Raw genomic sequence first — 17,937 nt, 5'->3', positions numbered from 1 at the left:
AACGGACACCGACGAGGAGGGAGAACCCCAGGCTACACCAAAAAGGAAGGTGGAGCAACGGACTAAAGCCTTACACGGAAAAAGAGAGGAGGAGCGAAGGAGAAAAGAGAAGGAAGAGCTCAAATGGGCCCAAAGAGAGTCGGTAAAGAAAGAGGAGGAAAGAAGAAAGAGGGCTAAGGAGGAGCTGAGAAGGAGGGAAGAAGAGGATTTGGAGCTAGTGACCCATCGCTCCATCGAGGAACAGCGAAGAAAAGATGTGGAAGGAGCAGGAAGTCCATACCAACCTGAAGCACCCGGTCCCAGCACTGGTGTGCCGGAAACTGTGCACCTGCCTCCTGCAGAACGGAAAGGAAAAGAACCAGTCAGGCCAGTCTCCCCTCTCCTCGTGCCACCCATGCAAGCCACCCCCCTCATGGTGACACCCCCCACCACTGCCACCCAGGGGCACACCCCAAAAATCGATGAAAGCAATGTAGTTACCTGGTTGCATTTTTTGGTGGAAAGAGAATTGGCAAGGGAAGCATGATGGACCTAAAAACGGGTCGGCACTGGCTCATGCACTAGCCGGACCTCGTCACTATGCACAAGACAACCCCTCGGCCTCGCGGCCAGGAGCGTCTATCAAAATCTCTGCCTTCCTGCACATTGCGTTTGTAGTACGTTGTAGTCCAACTGACCCTAACCCAATATTACTCCTCAGAGGGAGTCCCTTTCACATAGCCAAAAGGCTCGAATCACATACACATGGGGTTCCTCCTACGGCTGAATGCCGTCAACCCTCTGCGACTCTCCTACACCTCGGGGATTGGCCCCTCGATGCGTCGCTCAACATTTAGACATTTCTCACAAACGTCGCTCAAGGTACCCAATAAGCGTGTCCAGGAATGTACCATTGTCCTTACTTAATTTCCCCTTTAGGATCCCACGACTAGCCTACAGCATGGGTATCTCACTGCCTCTCAACGTAGGTCGTGTTCCAAAAACAATTGCAATGCATGTCCAAGAGCTGATCACTGATACTTTTAAATTCTTTTTCATGCTCCATGCATTTGGTGGATGTCTAGTGCTCAAACATTTAGCAAACAATATTGTGCACAAGTGCAAAAACATTCTTTTAATGGTTTCCAACTACCATTCGTGCTTCGTTGCATGGGCTTAGCACCGAGGTGATCCTCGTGCTACTAAGCTCTTAATTTTAATTATCATCCATCCTAAATGCTATGCATAGAAATCAGCAACTTTCCCATCATTTCACACGGCATTTAGACATATTTCAACTTCTCTACCCTTCCCCGTTTAAATATTGCATCGTTGGATAGGTTTATAGGGTATTTTGACATCATTTTATGTGAAAAAACTAGAAAAAGACACACTAGAACAAGAAGGCGGGGTTGAACTGAGGCAAATCCTCATGCTTCAGTCCCCACAAACATTCACAAACATTGCTCTTATTTATCCTTATTTTTCGGAACCCAAAATGTATTTTTTCCCTATTTTTTAGGGTTTTTCCACCATTTTCTTGTATTTTCCCTTATTTTTATGCATTATTTAATTGCTGAAAATTAAGAACATGTTATGGGCTGTGGCCCTTAGTTCCTTCTTGCAGAAAAAATGAAAGTTTAGTTGATGTTCCTATTTACCTCCCCCTTTTTATGCCAAAAACCCTCATTTTTCCTTGTTTTTCCATGTTTTACGTGTTTTAACATATTATTTTGAACCACAAAATGCATATTTTTCTGATTTTTTGATTATGACCAGCAAGAACTCATAGAAAACAGTAACATGAACAATTGTTATCCCACATGAACAACATTTCATCCATCAAAACCCATAAAAGCTCAAATTTCCTTTGAAAATTTTAAATTACCGCTTATTTGCGTGTTTCGGGTTTCATGTCCATGGCTGTAGATTTGGAAATCAGCAGCACTTCATGTCCAGCACAATCACCAATCACCATTTCCAGCCCGTGGAGCAATCCGATCCATACCGGACAAGCCTCCACCATTCTTTCTTCTTCCTTCTTCTCCCCACATGAACTTGCCTTTAGAAGAGAGAGAGGGAGGAGAAAGAAAGACTGAAATCAAAATTCTCCAAAGAGGGCATCATTGCGCGAGCGAAGGGCGGCGATAGAGTCTGCATCCAGAGGGGAATGAGTAGCAATGATCATTGGGGGGGGTTGCATTGAGGCTGGAGATGGCATGATCAACATTGGGGCGAAAAAATCGGTGCCTGTCTGCGTGCTCCTCTCCATGATTTCTTCATCTCCAAATGCATGAAAAGTTTCATGCTACATTAAAATTTGGGCTCCCAAGGGTCACTTGCCCATTTTGGCCAAATTTTGTCCACCCCTTCGTATCTTGACCGGTTTCTTGGCCATTTCCCCGTCCAGACTCGGAATCGAGCTCTGAAAAATCCTGGGCGTCCGGCTTAGCATCCCGCATTGGCCAGTAGCTCGTGTCAACCCACACGACTGTCTAAAAAATTATAAAAAATCAACAAGTGTCGCTCGGGCGCCTTTAAAGCACTTTGGCGCTTAAAATCGTCCTAGATCGAGCCGCCGCCTTTGACAGTGAATATTTTTCCCTTGATATTCATAATTTTTAGCTATTTTTAAGCACTTTCCGTCACCTAAATTCCGCTCTCATTGGCGACCACGGGATAGGGCGACACAGCCCGTCAAATCCACGAACATATCTGCACATAAACAACCAAAGAAGCATCAAACTGATACAAAACAATTATCATCATAAAACTCAGCACAATGCTCCCCCTACCCCTGGCAGAACCAAGGCATAACATCCACAAGGAGTAGGCCTAGCATCATTTAATAGAAGATCCGAAGCGAGTCACTAACCAGCTGCTCCAACACAGCCAAACTAAAAAGAACTGTCAAAGAGGTTGCCCGAAGTGGTAGTCTGAACTACTGACCAACTAAAGACAACACAACTAGGAGCTCCTACAAGACGAGGACTCCTATAGCCTGATCAAAGTGTACTTTCTTCCAGTATATGTCTTCTTTTGGGGTTTGTATTGGATGAACATACTTGGGCATGTAAAAAGGAGGGAGCTGAGCATAGTGACCCAAGGAGAACAGGGCATCGGTCTCAGGACCTGTCTCGGCACCCAAGAACCTACCAAGCCCTCGCAAGGCGACACTTAATCATTTTCTAACGCTCACTTTTATTTTCGCTCCACCCTTCCTTGTTTTGGTATTATTTATCCAGCAAGAAGCCACCCCTAGGAAGACAAGGTATCGGCCCCGGGTCTGACTCGTCCCCAGGAACCTACCAGGCCTTCGCAAGGCAATGAGCAACGGCTTATATATTTTCATTTCTTTTCTTTTCTTTGATAGGGGTTAGAACCCCTTTTTACACACCTTCGTATTGATATTCATCTTTTAGGATATTCAGGATTTCTTGGCATCATTATTATTATCTTCTAGCAGGCTTCTCTAACTGCCTCACTACTAACAAGAACTCCTAGAACGGCTGCCTAGCAGGCTGGCAGAATAGGGCCACTAGGACTTCCTTCTCAAACAGGTCTTTCAATGTCTAACAATGTCTTTACAGGAGGCAATGACTACTCCGACCTCCCTCAAACATACTTAGCCTAAACCTGGGACTTCATGCCTTGGTTGCCAGTCCCTAACAAAAATGTGTCCCCTCGACAAGTACAAATACACATATAACAGGAAGGAAAGGTAGTCGTAAAGGAGAAATATCACCTGGATTGACCACAAGAAGCTTCCATCGCAGCAAAGGCTCCTCCAGGCTCCACCATATTCCACTAACCACGAAATCTGTCCAGCACAACACTTAAAACAAAAACCCGATTAAACGCACCCGCACTAGATAGGGAAATGGCCCTCTTGGCCTAATGAAATGAAACACTTCCCTACAAAACTGAATCGGCCCTCTTGGCCTAATGAAATAAAACAATACTATGTAGAACATCCACCTGGGAACAACCATGATAGACATCAAAGCATACTATTCCCAAGGGAATAGAGGCTCGTAGCCCTATACTAAGTGCATTAAATTATGACCTATCCCTCCTGCATATATCGCAAGAGGTGTTCGCATCACATGTCGTCTAACCAGTCTGTGGGTCCAAGATAATAAAGGCAGATGAGTCTCGCTTACCCTCCGCATCACCCAGATCAACCATCGTCTGCCAAAGAGGGCATGTTCAGAAAGCATACCCCACAAGCAACCAGGTCCTGTCTCATCGTCAATAGATATATCGGGACAAGGGCCACAATTAAAGAAGAGGTCTTCTTCATACGCAAGATTAGCCAATGAATCGGCAAAGTGATTCCAATTCCGTGGAATCAACTGAAAAGACACTCTATCGAATTCGTCTAGCAGGGCTATGGCAGTATGATGGTACATACAAAGGATGGGGTTTCGTACCATGTACGTCCCATTGAGTTGATTTAAAACCAACTGAGAGTCCCCTTTTACCAACAACTGGCGGATACCACCCTTCTTTGCAATATTCAAACCCATGATCAGGGCTTTGTATTCGGCCATATTATTAGTAAAATTCGCCCTGAGATAAGCAGTTAACTTCATGACAATGCGTCGTCGGGGGTCTCGGATGACAACTCCTACACTTCCTTTTTTACATGCACCCCTGGACGCCCCATCAAAGTACAAGGTGTACGTCCATAAAGGGTTTACATATCCCGCCATCCCGGACTCTACTCGTAATTATGGTAATCGAAATTCAGCATATTCAACGGGTGGACTGTAGGCTCCATCCCTCCATCATCATTGAATTCAACAGGGATGCTCGTCAAAATTTGTAGGCAGTGATGGCAGAAGACCTTGATTTCCCAAATAAATGTCCCGCCTTCTTGCTCAATCACCTTGTATCCTTTGCTCCACCAAATGAGCTTCCCCTGATGATACCTCTGTTCTAAATATGGGTGTTCTAAATAAGGGATCAGACGACCCATCAACCTCTATCACGATTTCCTTGCAGATGTTTGATCGATCTTGCCTAGACCTGCAAGGCAGTCATAGCATTAGTGCAATCAGAAGTAATAAGGTTTAATCTTATTAAGATTAACCTTATTTTTAAATTCTATCCCCTCAAGGTCAGCTAACAACACTGTAGATTTATTCTTTCCTATCCTAACGATCTTATAGGGCCCATCCCATTTGGGTTCTAGCTTGCCTGGGAATAATTCACGTCGTGCGTCATAATACAGAACAAGCTGTCCTTTCTTAAAGGTGTATTTCTTGGCTTTGAGGTCGTGTAACTGCTTCATTCGGCGCTTCGCCACTTCTTGGTGCAATAAGCTCTGCAACTTAAGCTCATCTAAATGTGCCAGTGTCGTCAAGCGCTCAAAAAGTGCGTCTTCATCACTCAAAGAATGATTGATGCCAAACCGAATAGTCGGCAGCTCAATCTCTAAAGGCAAGACACACTCCTCCCCATATACTAACTTGAACGGGGTATGGCCAGTGGCTCGTTTGAAAGTCGTATTATAGGCCCACACTACCACGTATAACTTTTTATCCCAATCCCGTTTCTTTTCCGACACAATTTTGGACAGGATGCCCACAAGCTGCTTGTTGGTGCTTTCAACTTGCCCATTGGCCTGCGGATTATATGGGGTTGTCTTGTTATGCTTGATGTGCCACAACTCCGTCAAACCTTTGATCACCTTATTTAGAAAATGGGTTCCGCAGTCCGACACTAATTCTTTCGGCGGACCAAACCGGCATATTATCTGCTCTAAGAGGAAACTAGCAGTTTCTTTAGCATCATCTTTCCTTGTTGCACGTGCTTCTGACCACTTTGTGAAGTAGTCAGTTGCGACAATGATGTACCTCTTTTGCGTAGTCGACGACGGAGTAATAGGACCCACAAAGTCTATTCCCCACTTCTCAAATGGAAGTATCGCCATAATAGGGGTGAGTGGTCGTTTCCTATTCTCTCGACTATCGTGTCGTTGGCAAATATCGCATCGCTTAACATACGCAAACGCATCCTGGAAGATGGCAGGCCACCAATAACCTGCTCTTAAAGCCTTCTGTGCTGTAAGCCGTCCAGCAAAATGGCCACCGCAAGCAGAATCATGGCACTCTTCCAAAATGAATGGCACCTCATCAGGCATCACACACCGGCGATAGATGTCATCAACCCCTTGCCGATATAATGTACCTGCGATCAATGCAAACTTTAACGCTTGCTGCTTAATTTTCCTTTTCTCAGCCTTAGATAATTCGGAACCCGCCTCTCCCGTTGATAAATAATGCGTTATTGCAGCATACCAGGAGGGAATAGATGTCGTATCTATTTTAAATAACAACTCCATGTCACTACCTTCAGCCACAAATTCTTTCGGCTCCCCAAAGTCCACAAGACATTCCACGATGCCTTGCAACCTTGGTGGCTTACTCCTGATTTCATAATCGAATTCCTGCAAAGTGATCAACCACTTCGCTAGACGGTCAGGCGGCTGTAGCTTATTCATCAATAATCAAAGTCCCTCCGCCTTCGTATAAAGCACGACTTTCTCATAGAGAATATAATGCCTAAATTTCTTGGTCCCAAAGACCATCGCTAGACACAGCTTCTCCATGTAGGTGTAATTGATTTCGGATACCCCCAGCTTCCGACTAGCAAAAGCAATCGGGTGGTACCACTTCTCTTCCCAAATTTGGGCTAAAGAGCAGCTGATACTATACATGGTGGCTACTGAGAATATATAGAACACCTCACCTCTTTTAGGTGCTTTTAAAACGGGCGCTCTTGCCAGCTCTTGTTTCACATCCTCGAATGCTACCTTACAAGGGTCACCCCATACAAACGAACAGCTAAAGGACAATAAATTTGTAAGTGGCAACGTTCTTTCTGCTAAGGCGTTGATGAATCTACGGTAGTAACCAACCGAAGACAGAAAGCTATGAACCTCTTTCGGAGTGCGTGGTGGACCCATGGCGACTATAACTTTGACCTTCTCGGGGTCTGTCGCAATTCCTACCGAACTGACCACATGACCCAACAATAGCCCATAAGGTACTCCAAAAACACACTTCCCTGGGTTTAGGGCGATGCAAAATTGTCTACAGCGCTCAAAGCATTTTCTCAAAATGATCAACTGCCTTTCTCTCACGGTGGCAGCCCCTAAGTCATCAATAAACACCTTCAACTCTTCAGGGGATATGTCACCGAATGTCTTATCTGCTGTTCGTTGCCACGAACCAGGCGCATTGCATAAACCAAAGGCCATCACATGGTACGCAAAAGTACCAAATACAGTAATGAAAGTTGTTTTCAACTTGTCCTCTTCTGCAATTGCCATTTGGTTATATCCTGCAAAGCAATCCATAAACGAATATATCTCCCTACCCGCTAATTGATCCAAAATCTGGTCAATAAATGGCAACGGGTAGTAGTCCTTAACTGTCTGCTTATTCAGCTCCCTAAAGTCTACACATAAACGGATCTGATTATTCTTCTTCTTTCTAATCACAACTGGCGAACACCATTCCGTGTGTTGCACAGGAAAAATCAAACCCACTTCTCGAAGCTTCTGTAACTCTTCAAATAGGCCGTCCCTCAATTCGAAAGGCATACGCCTTACTTTCTGCCGTACAGGACGACTGCCCTCTTTCAACGGAATTGTATGAACAGCAAGGCTAGGAGGAATGCCTCTCAACTCATCATTACTCCAGGCAAAAATATCACGGAATTCCTGGATCAAGGCCACATAGTCCTCCCTTTCTGCTGTGCTGAGCATAGAACCTAATTTGATTGGCCGCGAATCACCAAGCGTACCAAGGTCTAGCTCGATGACATCTGCATCTCTTATACGATCTTGGCCCTCTATCGGCTCATTCAAAGTGATCTGATAGATGTCCTCCGTGGTGGATCCCTCTTTGGACTCATCACTCGATGATGTCTCACTGCCAGATAAATCTTCTAATGTCTCCAGTTCTGTAGAAGATAGAGGAGCTCTCTCACTCTGCGGGGACTCAGGATAAGCATCAACCACCACACGCTGGGCACCTCTGCCGAATATCAATCGACCGACGGGTATATCCACTTGGCAGTCTGCTTGCAAGATCCAAGGTCGTCCAAGTAATACTTGGTAACTTTGCCGCCCTGCAAAACGAATCACCCTAAAGTCCAACATGCATTCTACATTTGCAACAGTGACATGGACCTTAGTAATGTAGCCTTCCGGCTGTCTCAAACTGTCATCTGCCATTCTGAGAATTGTGGAGGTATCTTTCTGAATCGCAAGACCCAACCTTTCCATCAGTTCAGAACTCATAATGTTAACAGATGATCCTGTGTCGACAATGGCATAATCTACTAATATCCCATCGACATAGGCTGCAACCCTTGGGCAATGCTTCTCAGCATGCTCGAACCAGTCATCACCAACTCGCGCAATACCCAAAGGTTCTACGATATACCCAGTACGTAGGATCTTTCTAAATTCCTTACGTACTCCTGGGGAAAGCTTAAGAAGCTGTAAAAGATTCACATCCGGCTTGACTTCACAAAGAGAGCCCGCCAAATCGAATTCATGATAGTTCGATAGAGCTCGCTTTTCACGCCAAACCATCCGCTCTTTAGGTCGCTGAACCGGCTTTATTGCCTCTTTCTAGACTTTCACCTTCTTCTTTGGTGGTTCCTTATCGGCTTTACTTTCTACGGGCTTCAAAGGTCCCCCTTCCATGGCAGGATCCAAAACTTGCGTTCCTTTATCGCCCTGTTTAGGGTTTCCGTCGACAGGCTTATCCTTGTCGGCTCCTCTACCCTTTTGACCTCTTGTAAGAACAGCTCACAGATTAGAGGTTTCAGCATCATTAACGCGTACAGCCTCAATCAAACTAACCCCACTACCACTAGGTAGCTCCTCCACTGTAGTCTTTGGTCGTTGAAGTATTTGTTTAGGCCCGTCCTCTCGCTGGGAATCATTTCCTTGAGCACGATGATTAACAGGCCCTGGTTGCCGACTTCCGCGCTGGAGGGAACTAACCTTACTCCAGCAAGTAGTTGCTAAATGGCCGGATTTTCCACAAATGTCGCACTTAACATTTGGGCAATTCCTTGGATAGTGCTGCCCGCCACACAATTTGCAACTAAACCTCGAAGGTGCACCCTCATCTAGGTATCTACTTCCTATCAAATTTTGTTGTTTTTTAAGGAAGTTGACATCAACGGCTATTTGTCGATACTGCTCTGTAATCATATCGGTATAATGCTTCATCATGTCCTTAACCTCGCCAAGAACATTGGAAGAACTCGACTCATAGCCTTGGTCATTACCATGTCGTTCAATCGGCCTAACAATTCGATTAGGCACAAGCTGTTGAGCTACAGGCATGGTGTTAGAATTGACCACCTGGCCTCCACTACTTGGAGCCATTTGACTGCCCGTAGGCATCGACATGCTAGGGGGAGCTGGTAATAAAGGGACATTCTGCATCATGTTCCCTCACCCACTAGGATTAGCCATCGCTATCCCTTGACCACTACTGCCATTGGTCATTGCCACATTGTTTCCCAATACTAAACCCATATTCGAATTGCCGCGAGAAGCATAGGCTGCTTGTAGTCGGGATTCCACCTCTTGTGCTCGTGTAATGGCAGTATCTATATCCCCCAAGGGGACACTACTCAACTGCAATTGGATATTAAAGTCCAAACCATGTAGGAAATATTGCAATTGGGCAGCTGCGGGGATAGGGATAGAGGTGTCCAACTTACGGAAAACCTCTTTTATCTTCTTCGCATAAGCACGAATATCTTCGTGTGGTTCTTGGCGGGTCACGTTGAGTACACGCAACCAATATTGCCCACCCCTTTCAGGGGCAAACTCCCTTCGAAAAGCTCCATAAAATGCATCAATGTTCAATATGGTTCCGGCTTCTAAACCATGATACCATATAGCGGCTCTTCCTTTGAGAGTCATATTGAAGAACATCATCACATGTCCTTCCTCTTGAATGCGACAGTTAAACATCAGCTTTTGAAACTCCCTAATGTGGAGTTCCGCATCTTCCTCAACTAACCCATTAAAAATGGGTAGCGGGTAACCTAGAGCCGGCAAATCCGTCGTTCCTGCTGGAATTGCAATAGGCTGCGCCATGACGAGGATTGGATTTGCACTAGGAATAGGGGACGGTGGGGTTACACTTCCCGTACTTGACGTGGACTGGCTTATAGAAGGAAGGGGAGCACTAGAGCTTCCGCCTTCTCCTAACTTACTGCTTAAGGTCCTAAGACCACTAGATCCACTCCCTCGTAAGGGTTCAGCACCGCTACGCTTAGGGGAATATCTCCTAAAAATTTCAGCACGTCGCCTAGCTCTTTCGTCTCTTTCTTGCTTTTGGATTTCTGCTAGACGATTCTTATCAATAAATAACTGATCAATCTCAGTATCCTCTGGCATAAACTGCTAGTTGGTCCCTAGAAAACCAGGATTCGAGGACCGCCACTTTTAAGCGGCTCCCGGTAGACGCACCACTGATGGACCTAAAAACGGGCCGGCACTGGCTCATGCACTAGCCGAACCTCGTCACTATGCACAAGACAACCCCTCGGCCTCGCGGCCAGGAGCGTCTATCAAAATCTCTGCCTTCCTGCACATTGCGTTTGTAATACGTTGTAGTCCAACTGACCCTAACCCAATATTACTCCTCAGAGGGAGTCCCTTTCACATAGCCAAAAGGCTCGAATCACATACACATGGGGTTCCTCCTACGGCTGAATGCCGTCAACCCTCTGCGACTCTCCTACATCTCGGGGATTGGCCCCTCGATGCGTCGCTCAACATTTAGATATTTCACACAAACGTCGCTCAAGGTACCCAATAAGCGTGTCCAGGAATGTACCATTGTCCTTACTTAATTTCCCCTTTAGGATCCCACGACTAGCCTACAGCATGGGTATCTCACTGCCTCTCAATGTAGGTCGTGTTCCAAAAACAATTGCAATGCATGTCCAGGAGCTGATCACTGATACTTTTAAATTCTTTTTCATGCTCCATGCATTTGGTGGATGTCTAGTGTTCAAACATTTAGCAAACAATATTGTGCACAAGTGCAAAAACATTCTTTTAATGGTTTCCAACTACCATTCGTGCTTTGTTGCATGGGCTTAGCACCGAGGTGATCCTCGTGCTACTAAGCTCTTAATTTTAATTATCATCCGTCCTAAATGCTATGCATAGAAATCAGCAACTTTCCCATCATTTCACACGGCATTTAGACATATTTCAACTTCTCTACCCTTCCCCGTTTAAATATTGCATCGTTGGATAGGTTTATAGGGTATTTTGACATCATTTTATGTGAAAAAACTAGAAAAAGACACACTAGAACAAGAAGGCGGGGTTGAACTGAGGCAAATACTCATGCTTCAGTCCCCACAAACATTCACAAACATTGCTCTTATTTATCCTTATTTTTCGGAACCCAAAATGTATTTTTCTCCTATTTTTTAGGGTTTTTCCACCATTTTCTTGTATTTTCCATTATTTTTATGCATTATTTAATTGCTGAAAATTAAGAACAGGTTATGGGCTGTGGCCCTTAGTTCCTTCTTGTAGAAAAAATGAAAGTTTAGTTGATGTTCCTAATTACCTCCCCCTTTTTATGCCAAAAACCCTCATTTTTCCTTGTTTTTCCATGTTTTACGTGTTTTAACATATTATTTTGAACCACAAAATGCATATTTTTCTGATTTTTTGATTATGACCAGCAAGAACTCATAGAAAACAGTAACATGAACAATTTTTATCCCACATGAACAACATTTCATCCATCAAAACCCATAAAAGCTCAAATTTCCTTTGAAAATTTTAAATTACCGCTTATTTGCGTGTTTCGGGTTTCATGTCCATGGCTGTAGATTTGGAAATTAGCAGCACTTCATGTCCAGCACAATCACCAATCACCATTTCCAGCCCGTGGAGCAATCCGATCCATGCCGGACAAGCCTCCACCATTCTTTCTTCTTCCTTCTTCTCCCCACATGAACTTGCCTTTAGAAGAGAGAGAGGGAGGAGAGAGAAAGACTGAAATCAGAATTCTCCAAAGAGGGCATCATTGCGCGAGCGAAGGGTGGCGATAGAGTCTGCATCCAGAGGGGAATGAGTGGCAATGATCATTGGGGGGTTGCATTGAGGCTGGAGATGGCATGATCAACATTGGGGCGAAAAAATCGGCGCCTCTGTGCGTGCTCCTCTCCACGATTTCTTCATCTCCAAATGCATGAAAAGTTTCATGCTACATTAAAATTTGGGCTCCCAAGGGTCACTTGCCTATTTTGGCCAAATTTTGTCCACCCCTTCGTATCTTGACCGGTTTCTTGGCCATTTCCCCGTCCGGACTCGGAATCGAGCTCTGAAAAATCCTGGGCGTCCGGCTTAGCATCCCGCATTGGCCAGTAGCTCGTGTCAACCCGCACGACTGTCTAAAAAATTGTAAAAAATCAACAAGTTTTGCTCGGGCGCCTTTAAAGCACTTTGGCGCTTAAAATCGTCCTAGATCGAGCCATCGCCTTTGACAGTGAATATTTTTCCCTTGATATTCATAATTTTTAGCTATTTTTAAGCACTTCCCGTCACCTAAATTCCGCTCTCAAAGCAGCCAGGGCCACCCCAGTTGCAGGTGCCAAAAGGGCAGCAATGGCCGAGCTGGAGCTAGGGCCGGAAGTGAAAAGACAAAAAGTGGAGGATATTGCCACCACTACAACCATGTCCCACTCCCTACCTCCAGCAGGCCACTACGATGACTACGTGAAGGAGTTGCTCGCACAATTGCAAACGGCCAGGCAAGAAAGGAGGATAGCGGTGGAGGAGCTGGCAGCGGAACGCGAATCACAAGCCGCCCTCCAGCTGGACAGAGTGAAGCAGATAACAGAATATCAGAAGAAAACTGATGTGCTCAGGGAGGAGGCCAGCAAGGAGGCAGAAGAGCTAAGAGCCCTGAAAGAGTGCGACGCTACCTGGGAGGGAAGAAGGAAAATCCTAATGGAGCATCTCAACAGGGAGAGGGAGACAACTGCCCACCTTCAGCGCAAGAATGACCAGTTAGCTGCAGCCAACCTAGAAGCGCAAAGTCAGCTTGAGAAAATCAGACAGGAGGCTGTAGAGCTGGATCAGTTAAGGGCAGAACAGGTGTGCAGGTTGCAGGCAAAGCTGGACCAACTCAATGTGCAAATCGCAGAGGAACACCAAGAGAAGTCCCGCTTGCACCATGAGCTCGAAGCCCGGCAACAACAATTTATGGCAATGACCCTCCATCAGGGGGAAAGCCTGGAAGATATGGAGAGTTGGGCAAAAGAATGGTCCAATCATAACGAGCAGAGAGTACAGGACTTAGCACACCGGCTAGCCAAGGCCAAAGGAGACAGGGTGCTGGCTGAGAACTAGGTAGAGGCAGCCCAGCTCTCTATGATAGCTCAGCAGCGCACTTTTATCAACACGCTGCTCCATGCCACCCAATCAGAAGCAGAGGAATCCAATGATCAGCTGCTGCAGAGAAAGCTAACCATTGCACGCAGGGCCCTCACAGTAGGCCTGCATGTACCGCTACAGCTAGGAGGCCCACCGCAAAGCCTAGAAGAACAGAGAAAATATCTGGCACAAGTAGGACTGATGGCACAAGAGATGGACGACCTTGGGTTTGCTAGGGAGAAAACAGAGGAAGACGAGCAAGCAGAAGGGGGTGAACCAGAGCTTGACCTGGGGCCTCAGGAAGAGGAATATGTCCCACCACCCCCTCAACCACAACAAGCCGAAGTGCCACCCCCTGACACATCTGCCGAGTGAAGAGCGGCCTACACCAACCGAAGAAAGGAGATGGTGGAGAAGGCAAGAAGGAAGCTGAAGGCCAGACGTGTCCAGAAACAGCCTGCCCCTCTTCCACTGCGCATCCAAGACTCCCCTACTAAAAACCGCGCCGAAATGATTATCTGGGAACAGCAAGAGTATAGCCGAGACCCCTTCGATCTGTGCTTCGATTTTCCCACCGCCTTGAATAGGGTGATGCCCGTTCAGTTGGTGGAGGATGTCATCGCCATGGGGGCCAGGCTCAAGGCCAGATGGTTAGCAGAGCGTGAGGCCCACCCAACTGCTTGGGGAGCCGAGGACCGCGAGTTTTGGCAAGACAAAGTCCTCCAGGTACCTCGCACAGTGGAAGGCTATAATTGCCAGCCCACCTGGCAGAGGCGCATTTTTGACATCAACGTGGAAGCATGGATGGCATTTTGCAACACCCTCCCTTCAGAGAGGAACAACCCCACCTTTATGCCGTATCCTCGAAGGGTAGGAGTGGACTTCAACCCGTCCATCCACGGCAGGTTCGACTTCCCCATCATTTATAATGCCAATACCACTTCCCATAGGAACACTCTCCTCTTCACCCTTCCCGACCTGTACAGCTCTATAGATAAATTCCTTAACGAATTCACCTCTTGCCCCGACCCAGCATTCATCACCACTTGTAACTATCTTAGGTTAATTAGGATCCTAGTATACCAGGAACCCGCACCCCAAGAACGCCACCTTCCACCCTCTATTTTGACCCCAATGCCATAAACAGCACCACCATGACTCGCCTCATGATGCGTGCTGCTCTTTTGCCATCCTTCTGTGGTGCACTGCTAGAAGACATGAATGACAGCAAATTCACCCAGTGCAACCACCCCTTTCTCTCTACCACCACCCTCAAAACCCGCCTCCACATTAAGGGCTACTTGCTAAGTCGAAAATTCCTTAACAAGGCCCCCCGCCCCCCACCCACCCTTACCCACTATTCAGATGATGAGGAGTAGAACTCCCGTTATTCCTTGTACCGCTGTCTCCATGTACACGCCTCATCATGGCCAAAAAAAAAAGAAAAAAAAAAGAAAGCAAGAGAGAAAAAGAAAGCAAGCTTTGATGACAATGGGAACCCCATAACAACGTCTCCAAGCAATCTTTAAAAGTGTACTCCATCTTCTCATTAACACACTTTTTCACCAACATAGCTCCTTGCTCTACAAGGCCCCACGCCGACCAGTCTTCTAACTAAGTAATATCTAAGTATGCACAAGCACCACACTTGCATAATGCCTACACTGAACTATATTCACAGTTTGGGTCCTCAAGTGCAGGACAATACTATTAGCTTGCTTAGAGTTTAACCTGTCTCCCAAACTAATAAAATATGTCTTGTGCACAATACAGAAGACTAGCACTACCCTTAGGGAGAGACCACCTGAGAGGTTTTCAATTGCAGGTGTTGATAACCACAACGAAATTAGCATTCATTCTTCATCAACCCCCAACGCTAATTGCCCCCTCAACATCCGACAAGCCCGGAAAGAATCGTCCTAGGCAGCATCCCCAACAAACCCCCACGTGTACCGGTCACCAGTACACGCCCCAGGCGTCCTTGTCCCCCAAGTCTTCGGTGCATGCTACACTTGCTACCTACGACAATGAATGGCACTCGTCTAGAGGGGGGTAATGTTAACCCCAACATGAAGAAAGCAAAAGAAAGTGGAAAAGACGCAGGGCAAAGGCAGAACTGAAGAAAGAAAAGGAGAAAAGGCCAAAAGCGCAAGGACAACCTTAAAAGCCCAAGGCAAACACAAAAAGGGAATGTCGCATTTTTGAATTAAAAAGCGCACCCTAAAATCTTGTAAAAGAGTGCCGGGCTCTCACCCGTGCAATTTGTAAATGTGGAAGGGCGATGAAAAGGAAACGAGAAAGATAAAAGGACAATGGAAAACAGGGCCTAGGCTATGACCGGCCATGTAAAAAAGGGAAAAGGGGATGACCGCCCAAAAGGGAAGTAGGGTTTTGTATATAAGGTTGAAAAGTGAATGAAGAGCTCATTCTTTGGTGTGTGGCAAAACTAGTCTTCTTCTTCTTCCTCTCTTCTTCTCTCCTTCTTGCTTGTGTGTGCTCTTGAGAGAGGGAGTGTGAGAGTGTGAGGGAGTGAGTGTGTGTGAGAGTGAGGGATCAAGAGGGTGAAGCTCTTCACCATCTCCTCTCCCCTACTTCTCTTCTCTTCTCTTCTCTTCTCTTGTGCATGCGGCTATGGAGGATGGAGCTTGGAGATGGAGGAGGCTTGAGGATGCTTGAGCTAACATCTAGAATCGTGGAGCTACCGGAGTGTAAGAGAGAGGAGGGTACTCGATCGAGCATCAAGGTAAGTTCTCTGCATTCGTAGGATCGACGACGCGTCAGCTAGGTGAGAGATAGCCATTAGAGCTCGCTTGAAATGCTTGAAACAATAAGCGGTCCGTGGGTCTTGGCGGTTGAGCGAAAGCTCTCACAGATGCAGAGTTTATTTGGATGGAAGAATGTGACAAAGCCTTCAACACTCTGAGGCAGTGTCTGATTGAGGCACCCATCCTGCAACCTCCTGATTGGACGAAGGAGTTTCATGTACACACTGATGCATCAATTGAAGGCTTAGGTGCGGTCCTATGTCAGAAGGGATCCGCAAAGCTGGAGCAGGCCATCTATTACGCAAGCCAAAAAGTCACTGATAGAGAGTGGAACTATACAGTGACCGAGCTAGAGTGCTTGGCAATGGTGTTTGCCCTAGAGAAGTTTCGCCACTACCTATTGTCTACCCACTTTAAATTTTATGTGGATCATGAGGCCCTCTCCTTCATGATGAACAAAGCAGACGTGAAAGGACGAATGATGAGATGGATCCTTCTATTCCAGGAGTTTGACTTTGAGGTAATTACCAAACCTGGTTGTTCCCATGTTCTGGCTGATCATCTGTTGTGTATCCCGCAAACTGCAGATGAGGAGCAGGATGATCTAGACCTCCCTGATGCTTCCCTATTCCTAGTAGAAACTGTAACCCCCTGGTATGCAGACATTGTCAATCTACTGGCAACCCAACAGTACCCTCTTGGCATTTCTAGTCGGGAAAGGAAGAAGCTTATGTTAAGATTAGCCCCCTACACTTTGTTAGGCGGTGCACTATACAAGAAATGCAAAGATGAAGTGCTCAGAAGATGTGTTGCAGGATATGAGATTGGGATTGTTTTGAAGGCTTGCCATGAGAGCCATGTGGAGGCCACTTTGTAGGAGAAGCTACAGCCAAGAAGGCTCTGCTAGCAGGTTACTAGTGGCCGACCATTCATAAGGATGCCTATGACTACTGCAAGCAATGTGATGCCTGTCAAAGGATGGGGAAACCCACCAAGACCAGCGCTATGCCACTGCAACCTATCCTTCCTTTGAAACTATTTGAGAAGTGGGGGATTGATTTTGTGGGTCCCATTGATCCTCCCACCAGAAGAAAACAGAACAGATACATCCTGGTATGTACGGATTATGTCACAAAGTGGTGTGAAGCTAAAGCCCTAAAGCGGGACGATGGTAACAGCATAGCCCTGTTCATGTACGAGAATATCATCACCCGTTTTGGCAGTCCCCTAGAGCTGCTAAGTGATAGAGGCACTCATTTCATTAATAAAGTCATAGAAGAGTTGACAGAGCTGTATAAGATCCGCCATCACAAGTCCACTCCTTACTACCCCAGAGCCAATGGCCAAGTCGAAGTCACCAATCGCATCCTCTGCTCGATCCTGACAAGGATGATTTCCACACATCGTCGTGATTGGGATGATCGACTTACAGAGGCCCTCTGGGAGTACAAAACCTCCCATAAAGCAGCAACAAGACATACACCCTTCCAGCTGGTGTATGGTACAGAAGCCGTCTTCCCTATTGAACTGGAATTGCCCTCTTTGCGAGTGGATATCAAAGAGCATTTGGGGGACGATGATTCACTGCAATGCCGTCTCCTGCACTTGGAATGTTTGGACGAAACTCGCAGGATGGCTCTACAGTGCATGGAAGCCACACAAGCTTGACATAAGGCTTACCATGACAACTTCATCAAGCACAAGGAGTTCAAAGAAGGTGATTTGGTCCTAGCCTATGAT

This window comes from Lygodium microphyllum, chromosome 11 (assembly GCF_053477565.2).
Source record: "Lygodium microphyllum isolate KBCC chromosome 11, Lygodium_microphyllum_v1.1.10, whole genome shotgun sequence".
Lineage (NCBI taxonomy): Eukaryota > Viridiplantae > Streptophyta > Polypodiopsida > Schizaeales > Lygodiaceae > Lygodium > Lygodium microphyllum.
This window is presented reverse-complemented; position numbering follows the sequence as displayed.